The following is a 15,649-nucleotide window of genomic DNA, read 5'->3' as shown; positions in this document are numbered from 1 at the left end:
TGGTTCTTTTGGTTTCTAAAGAGAGGTGGAATGGACAGATTTGTATGGTACAGTTCCCGAAAAACAATTTTCTGCAGGCTGAATTTCATCTCTGGGTCCTCAGTTTGTTTGTTCTAGACCCTGCTCCCTCCACCCTGCCCCTTCCTCTCTGGCAATCCTGGGTAGAACCAGGCAGGTCGCAGGAGGCTGGTTTAGGCACCCAGCTTGCTTGGCTCTGAGGGATTCCCCACCGAGATAAATTGGCACAACAATGCTCTGCAAACAGCCGTTTTCAACATAAATATTGCCTGGATTGAGCTAATGTGATATCAGCCTGGCCTGTAATCCAAACAAAATAGGCAATTGTGCTGTGATTCTTTTTCTTCTGGACAAAAGCCTCTGAACACTCGGTTTTCCTTTTTTTAACCTCTGTATTTATGGGCCATGTTAATGTGATTCAGCAGCTCCGCCTACAGCGCAGCTCAAAAGCAGCCCGTATTTGCATTGCATGATTTCAAAGCCTTCCTGGTCTGCTGGGCTCCTCTGAAAGAGAGGCTTTATTCTCTTTATTCTGAGAAAGAGGAGGACAGAAAACCCACCCAAACCCTTTGACATAATAGAAAACACCCTCGCAGTTTACACACACGGCTGCTCATATCCCAGAAACAGACTCAACCCCAGAACACCTGCAATGTTCTTGAACAGTCTGTCTTGGTCCCCACAAAGCCAGGGAGTGGAGCCCTCCCCTGCCCTGTGGCTGCTGACCTGAGCCCCAGCTGAAGGTCATCTGAGCTGCTGGCTACCAGTCAGCCAGGCTGAGCCAGACAGTTGTTCCTGTGCCTCGCCCGTGTCACTGTCCCAGACTGCGGGGCTGTGTTCTCTAGAAGAAGAGGAGGCTTTCTTCAAATCCATCCACCACCCTGCCACAGGGTGCCCGTTCTGGGCTCACTGCTTCGTGAACGTTGCCTCGTATCAACCTTGCAACATATGAGATAGGGTGTGTGACTGTCACCTCACAGATGGGGAAACCGAGGCTTAGAGAGATAGAGTGATTTGCCTGAGGCCTCAAGGCCTCTTGGAAACAGAAATAAAAGATTCTCTTTTGAACGCAAAGCTGGCTTTTTCTGCCTGTCCTGAGGAAATGGCTTTGACTGATTTCTATTAATGAGTCTGGATTCCCACTTTTCTTTTTTAATATACATTTCTAACTGAACACATAATCCTTGGAGGTAGTCTAATATACTCTTTTAACGAATCATTAGATGAGGCTTAGAGACCCTAACTACCCCACTCCACCTCCTCATCCCAGTCAACTCGCCCATGTCCCCAGTCTCTCCTATCCCCAGTGGTCCCCACTATGATCAACTACCATAAAACTGTCCGCTGGTTTCTAAGCAAGTATCTATTATCTACTTTTATGGCTACATATTTATGTAGTATTTGTCACTTTCAATAAAATGGCAATCATACTGTACATTTTCCACAATTTATTTTTTACATCCAATAAACTCTCGGAGCATATGGAATGCAGCAAATCTAGAACTTCCTCAGTCTTTTTCGCATGCTCCATAGTTCCCCACAGTGCAGCCAAACCGTGGTTCACTTAGCTGTTCACTGTTGTCACTCTCACCAACCGCGCTGCAGGGGTGGCCCACGCTGCCTCCGGGGCACACTGGCCAGGACCTTTTCAAAGCTGACATGAGAAATGGGGTTGATTGAAGCAGGCCACAGGACTGTATGTTTCCACCATCCTTCCATCCCCTCTAGGGTACAGAACCCAGATTTCTTGGTCTGGGTGTCCGGAAACTCTCTGTGCTATAGAGTGTTGCAGTGGGGCGTTTGTTGGGGAGTGCTTATGGAAGGCCACCTTATATAAGGAACTGAGGACACAACCGGCCTGCAGGGCCCATTCAGCCAGGCCCCACTGGACCTCTCAAAGGACCTCTGGAGCTGGAATGACCCTCCAGAGTTGCCCAAATTGAGGCAAGAGGGACAGGACTTTTTAATGCCTGTGTAAGCCAATTATTTGCAAAGCGGCCTCCTCCGGGAAGGGGGTGTGATCTCGAGAGAGATGGGACCCTGTGCCTCTGCACAATGATCAGAGAGGGACACAGCTATGCACCATCGGTCGCCAGTGTTCCCAGCTGCTGGGAACAGGGACATCAGTTCTGAAGAGGGGACCCAGAGATGCAGCCCGGCATCCACGGCACCCACTTCCAGAAAAGCAACTCCATTTCCCAGGCTCCCACACGGCTACATGCACGTGACGAGGTTCCAACCAATGGGACCTGGCAGAGATGTGAGCAACTTCAGGTTCAGCCATAAAGGGATTGTTGCAGGCTGTAGCAGGAAAGAAAAGTTAACTTGAGTACTATTTAAATCAATTTTATTTGAGTTTTCTCTAAAGAACAGCTGGAAGTAGATACTGACTAATGGACTGGGTCATTGTGTATGTACTTTTAAATATATTTAATAGCTAGAGAACTACCAGGCTTCTCCCTCTTCACTCATGACTGTGACTATTTATACCCCCACCTGCAGAGATGAGCATGTCTGTTTCATGGAAATGACTGTACCCTCCCATCTGGGCCTTTTTCTGACCTATTTGCAAAGATTCTAGCAGTGGTTAAGGATTCTGTCAGGTGCATGGAATAACGCAAACCGACTCTTGCAGGAAATAGACCCACATAGACTCCACTAAGTCACATTAGCTTGTGATTTCAGTGGGATCTGACCTCAAAAACCACAGCTGGGAGAATCAAGACCAAAGAAGCAGCATGGGTCTGAGCCAGAACTCCAAACTCCAAAACCTTGGCTCCAACCCCAGCTTGGCTGCTTTCTAGGGAACTCTAGGAATCTTCCCGTGGGTCCTCTGTCTTCTCATTTGGAAAAAGGGACCCACTGGCCTGCAGCACCAATGGTGGGCTCTACATCCAGACATGGAAGGCCTCCAGGTAATCATGGCGCTTCCGTGAGCCTCAGCTGAGCTGCCGGGGAATCCCACACAGGTGGGTGAGCAGCACCTGGCGTGGCTGGCTCTGGTGAGTAAATGACAGTTTCACCATTGAACTTCAGGCAGAGCTTCATCTTCCCAGTGGGCACCACCGAGTTTATTAACAGCACTGCCTGAATCAACCGGGAAACAGCAGCAGGGGAGGAAGGCAGGGGCACTCTCTGATCATGGGCCAGGAGCTTAGAGATAGCATCCTATTTCATCTTCCTGACAACCTGTGAGACTTAGGTCTGGCTACAGATGAGGACATCGAGTCCCAAAATGATTAAAGAAGTTGCTTGGGCTGCCAGAGTAAGGCTTCAGACCAGCTCTCTGTGGCTCCAGGCACAATAATCACAGCAATATGACCTTTAAGAGTATCAATAGCTCATGGTTACATGTCACATCTAGCTGAAGTATTGTTCTAAGTGTATATATATATATATATATATATATATATATATATATCAACTATTGAACTCTCAGGACAACTCGCTAAAGTTAAGCACTTGAGAGGATCTCCACTTTACAGATGGGGAAACTGAGGCATGGAGAGGTTAAATAATGGACTAAGGCCAACACAGTGAGTAAACGTTGGAGCTCGGATTTGAATCAGCAGCCTAGGTTTGGAAACCATGTGCTTGTCCGCTGGTTTTGTCCTGTGCCCTCACTGCCCCATGTTCCTCTCTATACTCTCAGCTTGCTCATGAATATTGACGCTGAAAGAGGCTGCAGAGCACACAATCCAATCTCCCCATTCCACGAGGGACAAACTGAGACCCAGAGGTGGAAAGCAACTTGACCAATGACACACAGATGAAAGCAAGAACGCCAGGAGCAGAACTGAGATCCAAGAAGTGCAAAGAAATTTATAATTAAGTTTAAAAGCAAAGCACTCTTCACCCTTGGCCTCCGTTTTTTATTTCGACAATCTGGAGAGCTTGGGAATCTGGTGGATCTAACTGTGGTGTTCAGTGCAGGCTCTGCCAGGAGGAAGGATCTGAGGACAGCATGGCGAGAAGAACAGCGAAGGGAAGCTGCATGGCCAAGAAGGCTCCAGGGGCTCGGGAAGCCAGACGGGTGCCAGGGCAGCCCCAGCTGGGCAAAGCAGGGCTGCAATGCTACCAGGTTCATTCATTGGGAGGCTTACCCTTTGTTAGTTGAAAATCAAAAGTGAATCCCTAGGGAAGAGGAAGGTGATGTGAGGAGGACTAGGAAATAACAAAGAGTAGTGGTGATAAGAATAGAGTCCTGGGTCAGCTCTCCAGTTGCTTTCAGTGTGAGTAGGGACAGCTGCTTAATCTCTCTACCCCTCAGGTCTTGCACTGGCAGAATCACTGGGTGCCTCATCCACCAGGGAGAACTGCGGTAAATCCATAGACATTTTTTAAAAATTTTATTTATTTATTTATTCATTTTTAGAGAGGAGAGAGAGAGACTGAAAGAGAGGAGAGAAAGACAGAGAGAGAGAAGGGGGGGAGGAGCCGGAAGCATCAACTCCCATATGTGCCTTGACTAGGCAAGCCCAGGGTTTCGAACCAGCGACCTCAGCATTTCCAGGTCGATGCTTTATCCACTGCGCCACCACAGGTCAGGCAAATCCATAGACATTTTAAGGTACATAACACAAGCCTGGCATACAGTAACTGCTCAAAAAATTATTATTTCTCTTGCTTATTACTGTATTTGTTGGACATTGGCCATGTGCCAGGCACTGGCTAAGGGCATAATACATTATAAATGTTTTCTCATCTCAACCACCTGCTGTAGTGGGTATTACTATCTCCACTCCACCAATGAGTAAATGGAGACTTGGGAAGGTCACAAAACTTGCTCAAGGGAACCAACTGGTTCCTCGGTGTGAGTGCTTTGCATGGAGCCCTATCTCTCCCTTAGTGTAATGTTCAAAAGGACACTGATAACATGAGGATGAAGACATGGGTGCAAGGAAAGTAATTCAGAAAAGAGAGGTGAGGGAGAGGCACAGAAGGCAAACTTCAATGCAAGTGCAAATGACCTACATTGAAATAAGATAACTTGGGGCCCTGGCTGGTTGGCTCAGTGGTAGAGCATCAGCCTTGTGGGAATGTTCCAGCTTCAATTCCCAGTCAGGACACACAGGAGAAGCGCCCAGCTGCTTCTCCACCCTTCCCCTTATAGCTTCTATCTCTCTCTCTCCCTCCTGCAGCCATGGCTCAACTGGAGAGAGTTGGCCACAGGTGCTGAGAATGGCTCCATGGCCTCGGCCTCAGGCACTAAGAAGAACTCAATTGCTGAGCAATGAAGCAACACCCAAGATGGGCAGAGGATCGTCCCCTAGTGGGCTTGCTGGGTAGATTCTGGTTGAGGCACATGTGGGAGCCTCTCTGCCTCACCTCTCCTCAGTGAAGAAAGAAAGAAAGAAAGAAAGAAAGAAAGAAAGAAAGAAAGAAAGAAAGAAGGAAGGAAGGAAGGAAGGAAGGAAGGAAGGAAGGAAGGAAGGAAGGAAGGAAAGAAGAAAAACAAAGAAAATAATTTGGGGTGGCCAATTTTCTCTAGGTCAGCTAGAGGCACTGACTGACAAGAGAAGGGAGAAGGGAGAGATTGGGTGGTTATTCCCCAGCTCCCTCCCTGCCAAGCTGTCTCATTCTTGTCCCTGAGGCCCAGGCTATTGAGGGCAACAGCTCTCTCTACCTGACTCTCTCCCATTGGCTCCCTTAGTCTGGCCCTGCTTTTGTAAATGGCCCCCTAATTAAGCTCTCTCCAATCACTCCTTTTCAGTATGCCACCTGCTTGCTTTTAGAACCCACATCTAGGCTTTTAAGGTTCTGGTTAGCTTATAATACAGGGACATTAATAAAGTCATTCCAACTCTTCTGGGGACTGTCTAGGGGACAGTCCAGACACTTCTGCTGAGTTACCAGGGAGGCCAACAGCTCTCTGAAGCCCTGTGGTTCAACCAACACTGACTCACTGGCCCTTTGGGCCTTCTACCTCTAACTCAGCCCCAGGGGGACTGGGGGGTCTTTGCAGAAACAAACTCCCAGGAGGCACCATAAGGGCTGCTTCCCATGGCCTGGACTGACTCTTCAGCCAGAGGCAAGCTCAGTGTCAAGCCACCTCCAGGTCATCCGGCAACCCTCCTCTCTTAGTGTTAATAAAGAGGCTGAGGTGACAGACGAGGCACAGGCGCTGCCTTATTTTGCATTCTTTACTCCTTCGAAGAAGACAGAGAATCAAAGTGAGGGCCTCTCATGGGGCTTCAGTACAGCTGGCCAGAGCTGCCTAGTTGAAAAAAAAATCAATACAGCAAGGGGGGGGAAACAACTGAAAGGAGCCCAGTCAGAAACTATAGAGCAGGTAGAAAATGCAGGACAGCCAGAAACAAATAGAGCCCAATTCGGAAAAATAACTTGGATTTCAATGGTTTTCTTCCTTCGTTTTTCCTACCTTTTCTAACGCCTGCCAGATGTACCAAGGAAAAGACTGCCAGGATCCTGCAAGGAGGTGAAAGTACACCTGGTGAACTGAGAAAAGAGGCCAACGTGGAATGCTAACATGAGAGAACACAGGAACTGACACTACTGACCACAAGGAGAAATGAATCCAGTTGACCAGATGGCTTTATTAGCAGGCTCAGTGGGACCAGCTCTGGGGGTGGTAGGTTTTTTCTGCTCAGCCAGCAAGGAAGATAGAGCATACACTATCCTCTGAAAGCCATCGGCCATTCTTTTAAGTCCCATACTATCCTCCTCCCCACCCTATGAAGTTGATGGCAAAGGCTACATACAGATCATGGTCTGAAGAGATGGCTTCTCCACCACTTCTGCCCCACCAAGGGGCCTGCTCATTCTTGACTCCCATTCACACATGGACATTCCGGAGGCCAGAACTGAAGCCAGAAAGCAGCCACCAAGTTTTGGGAGGCAGTGAAAATATGGGGACTTAGATGTTGCACTTGTCTAAGATTTCTTCCCAGCTCTGTCACTTGAGCAAAATGACTACAAGTTTTTGAGTACTTTCCACATGCCAGGTACTATGCTAGGAGCATCACACTAGTTATTTCATTTACTCCTCATGAGAACACATTACCATCCCATGAGTTAAACAGTTCTCCCCGCTATACAGGTCAAGGTCACAGACATAGAATTTGGGAACTCAAACCTCAGCTCTTCATCTTCAAAACCTCTGCACTTAACCATTATGCAATCTGTATTTCATATAACCTCTTTGCACTTTAATTTCCTCCAAAAAATGGTGGACAAATAGCTACCTCAAAATGCAATACCAGTAGAGAAAGGCTTAGTAGTCACATAGCAATAAATAAAATAATGATAAAAATAATAGCTTCCCATTTTAAAGATTTGCTACAGCCTGGCACTGGGCTATGACTTTTACTTCAATTTAATCCTCCTAACCAACTTGTTATGGGTTAGTTGAATCATGTCCCCCCAAGAGATGTGTTGAAGTCCTAACCCCTAGAATTTCAGAATGTGACCTTATTAGAAATAAAGTCATTGCAAATATAATCAATTGAGTCATACTAGAAGGGTGTCCTTATAAGAGAGGATGGTGCCATACGAAGACAGAGACACAGTGAGAAGGCGGAAGCAGAAACTGGAGTTACACTGTTGTCATAAGTCAAGCAAGGTCTAGGACTATTGGAAACTGGGAAAGGCAAAGCAGGATCCTCCCTCAGAGGGTTCAAAGGAAGCATGCTCTTGCCAACACCTTAAATTTGGACTTCTAGTCTCCAGAACAGTAAGGCAATACATTTCTGTTGTCACCCAGTTAGTGGTACTTTATTAAAACAGCACTAGAAAACTTTCATATACGCCTCTAGGCATGTTGTTCTCTTCTTTACAGATAAGAAACAGAGACTTAAAGGAGATAACTAACTTGTCCAAGAGCACAGACAGTGAGTAGTGAAGTTAGGAATGAGATTCAAGTGTGTCTGACTCCAGCGCCTCCATGCTCGACCACTAAGCCTACATACAGCCTGTCCGTAGGAGAGGCTCGGTGCATGCTAATTCCCTGCTGTGCACCCTTCCTCTCACAGCTCCCTCTGCACACCCCAAGTCTCCAAGGCCCACCTCTCCCTGTTGACTCCTACCCACATGGCCTCCCCTTTCTCTGTGTCCCATGCTTCCACAGACAGTACATGGCCATTGGGCACCCTTCTCTGTACCCCTCTGCCGTATGGCCCCTCTTTAGTTTAGGGTTAACCTGGCCTCCATCATAAGATTGAAAGCTCTTTGGGGATAGGACTGGGTCAGTTCTGCTGCTCTGTCCAGAGCAAGGACAAGGAGTTCAGGCTTGCCCATCTGCCCTCAGACTGCCCTCTGCAGTGACAGGACACTGACCACGGCAGCAAGAGGCCATTCTGATTCACCCATAGATTTGTGAGCTCCACAGATCCTCACGAGAAGAAAGATCCTTCCTGGATGTGTTTGGCAACATCGGACATCAGGTCTCTTCCTTTAACTTACTCTAAATTCTGAGCTATTTCTCAAGGAAACTCTGTGTCCATTTAAGATGAGATGGACAAGCTCTTTCACTACCAATGGAAATGGAAATTGGCACAAATTCCTGAAAAAGCGAGTCAGTCATGCACATCACAGGTGGTTTTAAGTTCATAGTTTTTACCCACTTCTAGAAATCTTTCCTAAGAAACGATCAGAAATTCCAACTAAGGTTTATGTTCAAAGACACATTAAAAAATACTATTTATTCTTTTGAAAATCCAAAAACAGCATAAATGTCTGATAATATGTGATGGATTAGTTAAATTAAAGTATACTCATTGAATATTATGCCTATGATTAGAAAAACTATGGTTCTCTTAAAAATTAAATATTATGCCTGGCTTATTAAAAATGTTAATTCTGAAGAAAACATAATATCATGGGAGGATGTGGATGCTATAATATTAAGGGGATAAAATCAAGCTACAAATGGTACATATAATACATATAATAGGACTCTAATTTGGAGTATAGAAATAAAGAAAGGGAGGGAGGGAAGAGAGGAAGGAGGAAGAGATGGGGTGGGGGAGAGAGAGGTTGAGAGAGACAGAAAGGATGGGAAGGGTGAGAGCAAGATTCTCAGATTTAAAGTCAGAGTATTTAAAATTGAGTAGCAAAATAAATTTCTTTTCTTTTTGTAATTTCCTATATTTTCTAAGCTCTACAGTAGCTATTGGTACAGTGTTACTACAGAGGGGCAATGTGGGGATGGGGGCCCTCTCTGCACAGTGAATTGTCCCAGAGACCTCCTTTTCCCTACTCTGCCCCAAATGACAGACTGCTGGGTCTGCCCAGGGCTCAGTCAGAGCCTTCATGTGTGGTTTGTTCCTGAGCCACATGGAGCTGTAGAATAAGCAAGTGTCGGTGCATTCAAGAGTCAAAGAGTGGGCATAGTGAATGGACAATTTTCCGGTGCATCTTTCTGCACCACAGGCGCAATTCATCGTCTGGGACTATTTCCAAGAAAGGCTCATCTTCTCTGAGCAGCAGCTGGCTCTGGCACCTGCACACCTCTTACCTTGTTCCCAGACTTTCAGAAACAAAAACTCAGAGAAACTACAGAAAAGCCCATGCACACCCAAACTGGAAATGATGTCCTAAGCATGTTGCTACTGTCTCAGGGATAGGCATGATAGGGGCATTTGGTGGAGCAAACAAGGAATTGTGGACAGGTGCTGAAGGATTTTCCACAGTGAGGTCACACAATGAGGAATCCCATCAGTATAGACAAAATGAAATATCTAATTCGTTACTTTGGCCCATCACCCAGTGCAGTGACAAGGCTTTTATAAATGCTGCCTGTCTTACCATCTGCGTGTTGCTATAAAAATTTAAATAAAGTACGAATCACACGGCACCAATATTATCATCATCATCACTCTCTCATGGAAACAAGAAATTCAGCTAAATGAACTCTCAACTGTGAACTGCATTTTAATGAAGCTCAGATTCATGTGTGTTTCTGGACCCCTGTGTCTCTCCATAAAGCATCATACATTATAAGGACCACTTGGTGATCTCCCATCTAGAGTTGCACTATTTAATTTCCTCTCTACTGATTACCTTCTGGGTATAGCCTTTAGGACAAAGACCATTTCTAATCCTAAGATATTAGAAAGAGTAAAAAAGTCAGACAGCTGGGTTTGAATAGCAGCTCCACCAGTAGTGATGTAACCCTCAATTTCCCCAACTGTCAAATATTTACATCACCAGGTGGCTATGAGGATCAAGTGAGATGGTAAGTACAAACTGTGGCCGGCCCCTGGTGGATTATCAAGTGAATGTTTTCTACTATATTATCTTATTATCTTTCATTCTCAGGGTTCAGCTATAAACTTGGTTTGGTCACTTTCTCAAAGCCCTAATGAAAGGACTTTCTCTTCAGTTCCTCTTTCTATAACTCTCCAATACACAAAAAGCACTGTTTCCTTCTTAGTCTTTTATTATGAATCTGAATTTTTAAAGGCATTTTTAAAGCTGTTCTATTAAATTTATTTTATTTAATAACAATTAAAATAATTTAAATCTTTTGAAGAGATAATGGTCATTTAATAGAAGCTTTTTTATTTTATTTTTTAAATAAAAGTTTTTGATTGTACTCTACCTGTAGACACACATTTGGAAATAGAAATGTTGACTTACTTATGGCTACCACAGCAGGACAGTTCCCCCTCCTGCGGAGGGGGGGGTCCCTTTATTTTTGAGCAATCAGAAGCCTCTTAAATATTCCTGCGTATGATTGACATAACTGCAGGAGTAAATACACTACCAGTGTCTTTTCCCTAAAATGCCCCAAAAGTAGAAAATATCATTACACTGATGGTTTTCCAGGCTCACCTGTGTGAAGATTAATAAACAGAAATATCATTTAAATTGCAGTTGGGAGGGTCTGCAGGGAATACTCTCATGCCCTACCACGCATCCTCAATTACCCCAAACAGAAAGAGTCCTATTTCCCTCTTCAACAGGAAGATGTTTTTCTACTTTACTACTCCCCTAAGATGGAGGAGGATTTTCTCCTCACCCGGCAACTCCTCAGCCAATGAAAAGCCACTACACTTGGAACTCCCAGTTTCCTCCAATGGACTCTTTGCTTATAATAGCCCCCTATGAACTCTTCCTTTCCTCTATAAAAGAATGATACTCTCCTTCGTTTTCTGGCCTTACATGTGGTTCACCATTAGACTGCATTTCCAGAATTGCAATTCTTGGTCTCCTCAAATAAACCCATTTTTCTGGAGAAATACCTGTTCTCTATTTGTTTAAGGTAAAATAGTTTCATTTCAAGTCAACCCATCAAAATCAACACTATTCCAAATCAATCCAAAGAAATATGACTATTCCATAAGAACCCCATCAAAACAGGTCTATTCCAGGCAAGCTCATGAAAAAGCCCAACTCCAGGCTACTGTATAAAAATGGTGCTAAAATCAGCTTAGTCCCATAATATAAATATAATTTTAGTTCCATTAAGGACTGAACAGGATTTTTGTGGGTTGGCCAAGCAAGTTACCTCCAAATTAAATGTTCCCTGGAAAGAGCATTCTGATTTACACAAGAGACAATGTGAAAATGTAGTACATGTCCAAGCAGGAACCTGCAAGCAACGTCCAATTTCTTTTTTCACCAGTTTGTTTCTGACCACAGTAGCAAATTTAGCTGAGGCACGTTAGCAGTAGGCGTCCCTCTGATGGATGAGAACAGACAGAACCTGGCAACTTTGCTCACTGAACTCCCTACAAACCAAATCTCCCAGGCGATTGCTGTCTAAACAAGGAATATTACAGATGGAAGAAAATTTAGATAGTATGATTCCAACGTGCCCACTCTGCAGGTGAGAGAGCTGAGGCCCCGAGAAGGGAAAGATCTCACTCATGGTCACCCAGGTGGGAATACCGGACCCTCTCTCAGAGGCACTGCCTCTCGGCATCATTGTGCTCTAACCATTGGGTATTTTTCTATATCCATTTTTATTTCTGGTCTACTCCCTCAACTGGATAGCTTATTAACCAGGAAGTTCAGCCAAAATTCAAAGCCAATTAATGACCCCTGAAAGTGGGGCCTTAAATATTTTTTCCAGACCCCAATCCCCTCACAAGAGCAACAGAGCTTGGGCTTGGTGAGAAAGCAGGGATGGCATTTTCTTCTTTTTGGCATTATTTTTTTCTTAACAAACAATCCCATTAGAGTGTAGCCTGCAGTCAGCTCGTGATGGAAACGGGTGCTCCGGGCTGCTCCGGCCCGGCACTAATCTGGCTCTGTGCTCGATCCTTAGGGACCCAGATTACTACCGTATGAAACAGAGAAATGCCTCCATTATCCCTTAAATCTTCTCACTGGATTCGGGGGTATTCACACTGAGGAACACTGCATGCCCGTCGGCTTCTTTTCTGCAGGTTAATCCACATCAGTTCGGCTGTCTCTCCAGGTGCAGCCCAGGAGCAGCCATCCAACGCCCTGCCAGGGAGTTGGAGACAGTCACCTGCCAAGTCCTAGGGGCACACTGGTGGTCCCCTGACTTCAGCAAGGCCAGAAGGCCTCTCATTACTGTTGTAGTCTCAACCACATCCCTTCCCCACACTGTCTTCCTTATCTATTCCCCATCCCTCTGCTTCCAGAACCACAGAGATTAGAGATAGAGAGATGTCTGCCTGTCGGCTTGTCGGTCTGTCTTCTAAGTATGTGTATACATATGCATTCTGCTCTCCTGTCTCCCTGATCACCACCCCTCCTTTGACCTAATTAACTCCTTCCTATTTGCCCTTCCAGACTCAGCTCTTTCTGGAAGCCTTACACATCATGCTCTCCCAGGGAACTAAGCGATCCTTATAAAGCTTCTGAGGACCCCTGTTTCCCCCTATGTAGCATTTACATCCAACACGGTAATTGTTCATTTCTTTGACCACTAACCTAAGGAAAGCAACAAAGTTAGGGGTCTCTGCCCACTCCAGCTGCTGGGTAGCACTGCCTGAATTGCCATGTGGAGAAGGATGCTAAAGTTGCATATTGATCTCAGTGTGAAATGATATGACAATTAATTAATCGTATCTGCCACAGGCATGGGATTAGAGAGAAGAGGCAGGTATGCCAGTTTAGCAATAGATTGTGAGCTGTCTAAAGGCAGGGGCAGGGTCATTCGTATTCAGCTTTATAGCCTTGCATCGCACAGTGCCTGAAACAAAGTAGGTGCTCAAGAAATATTTGGGAGTGGATAAATAAAGACTATGCTATCTACTACTTATTGAGGGCTTGTTAAGTACTAAATGCCAAGCTAAGTATTATATATATATATATATATATATATATATATATATATATATATATATATATATATAACTTAATCTTCAAAATTTTCCTATGTGTCTATAGGAATTTCTAATCCTATGTAAAAGATGACAAATCAAGACCTGAAGAAAGTTTGGTAGATACTCAGGATCATACAAGATTGGACTCAGCTCTGTTTAATCCCATAGCTTTCAACTCAGCTACACCTAGAAGAAGGGTAGTATCCTAGTATCCTTTGAATACTGTACTCAATGTCCCAGCCTACTCAATGTCTATTAGGGCTCTTCTGAAAACAAAATTGATATGGGGAACATCCCTGAACAATGGGGCTTTCTCCTTGCCTTGGGGTCTTTATGAAACCCAGCCTTGCACATGTCAAGGCTTCAACTAATACCCAGGTGGGGCAGGCTTGTAAAGACCGATGAAAGCTAAGGATGCTGCCTAGCTTCTCATCCAGACTGTGCTATTCAAAAGTACGGTGCTCTTGCAAGCACCATGTTTCTTCCATTTCAGGCAATTTATATGGCACTTGAAGAGAAAATACAAAAACACACACAAAGACTAAGAGTAATTTTTTTGCCAGATACACTCATTGAAGACAGATGATTTCCAAAACCAAAAGGAGCATAGCATGGTTTACAGTTTGGGGGTCAGACAAATTGGATCTGAATCCTAGCATTTAATTGTATCCACTGTTGGCCGTGGGTGAATTACTTTATCTCTCTAATCGCAGCACCCTGACCTATGAGTTTGGGATAATTAGGCCAGTGCTTTTCAGATGTGGTTTTGGAACAAGCAGCATCAGCATACCTGTAAGCTTGTTAGTGAAATTGTAAGCACTACCCAGACCAACCGAATCAGAAACTCTGGGGATAGGGTCTAGCACTCTGCTTTAGTAGGTCAGGTGACTCTTTTGCACACTCAAGATTGAGAACCGTTGAATTAGGCAAGTTATTTTCAAACTCTTTTTCACCCCAATCCACAGTTAGAAATTTAGAAATCATCGTAATCTAGTACTCAACCATTTAATCCTAACCCCCCTACACACATTTATTACATTCATAACTGAGACACGAGTTTCACAAAAAATTCTTCCCCTTGCTATCTGAAGTGCTCTCTGATATTTGCCATTCCCTTCCATATAATTTCATCCTTTTTTTATTCTTTTAATAAGAATAAATTCTTTAAATTGAAATCAGGACCCGTTAATGGAGCGCAAACTAGGGTTTGAAAAGAAACACTGATCTAGGCAGACTCTTCTGAGTGGGCTGATAGAGATCTTTGTAAAGTACCTAGCACACTACCTTTAGCATAGTAGGTTTTAAATTAATGGTAGCTTTCATCGCCATCATTGTTACTAAAAAATTATGCAGCAGATAGAAACTTACTAAGTATTTTTAAGTGCAATGAAGCTCATGTTCATGTCTAAAACCTCATAAAATGCACAAGTCCCAAATCTCCTCTTTCATATATGCTTATGCATAAATCCAAGTTCATCTTTTCCTAGGAAATCCCTCTGCAAGTTATAATTACTCTGATTCCTGGCAATAAAATAATCATAGTGCTAGAAAATCCCCGTGGAGGAGTATTGGCAATGGCCCAATGAGGGGGCAGGCAGGGTCGGAAACGATCGTTCTACGGGGGCTGAGAAGGGAATCTCCATGGTGTACTGATCTCTAATGGGTAAATTCCAACTTCTCCGTGGCATTTACTCAGCACTGTAGTTGCCAACAAAACAGATCTCCACTAAGGAGACCAGATGGCCGCAAAGGCACCATTATGGGAAGGTGCTGGTTACAAAGTACAATCACAGCACCTGAACTCCATAGACGGAAGCCACTGCAGTGCTGATCGTCCCCTCCTGGAAAATCAGACCTGAATTTAATTCTAAGGAGTCAAACTTATGAATCCCATCTGAAGTATGCTATAAGTCTCATCCCCCTCTATTGCCTGAGGAAGGAAATAAAAAGTATAAAGAACTCTGCTCATCAAGTGAGGGGGAATCCCTCCTCCGGGGTTGCCAGGTGCGACAGTCACCTGTCAGGTAAATTCATCTTTAATAACCACCCCAACCCCACCTGGGAATTTTTTTTAATGATGATTTCTAGCAACTACTCCTAGGGATCACCCACGATGTGCCAGGCAGGCAACATGCTGATCCTTACTTGTTATGTAAAGTAGAATTGTAAATGAAATTTCTCAAAAGTGAATAGAGGCTCAGAGAGGTTAACTAACTTGTCAACAGTCACAAAGCTGATAAATAGGGAAGTCAAATTTGACCCCGGTCTCTGGCTTCAAAACCCAAGTCCACACGTTTTCTAAGTCAGCACCTCCTTTCTCAAACTCTTCAGCTGTGGTCCCTGGATCACAGGAAGAAGAGAAGAGAAAA

The sequence above is a fragment of the Saccopteryx bilineata genome, chromosome 1 (assembly GCF_036850765.1).
Source record: "Saccopteryx bilineata isolate mSacBil1 chromosome 1, mSacBil1_pri_phased_curated, whole genome shotgun sequence".
Taxonomy (NCBI): domain Eukaryota; kingdom Metazoa; phylum Chordata; class Mammalia; order Chiroptera; family Emballonuridae; genus Saccopteryx; species Saccopteryx bilineata.
Note: the sequence above shows the minus strand (reverse complement) of the source record.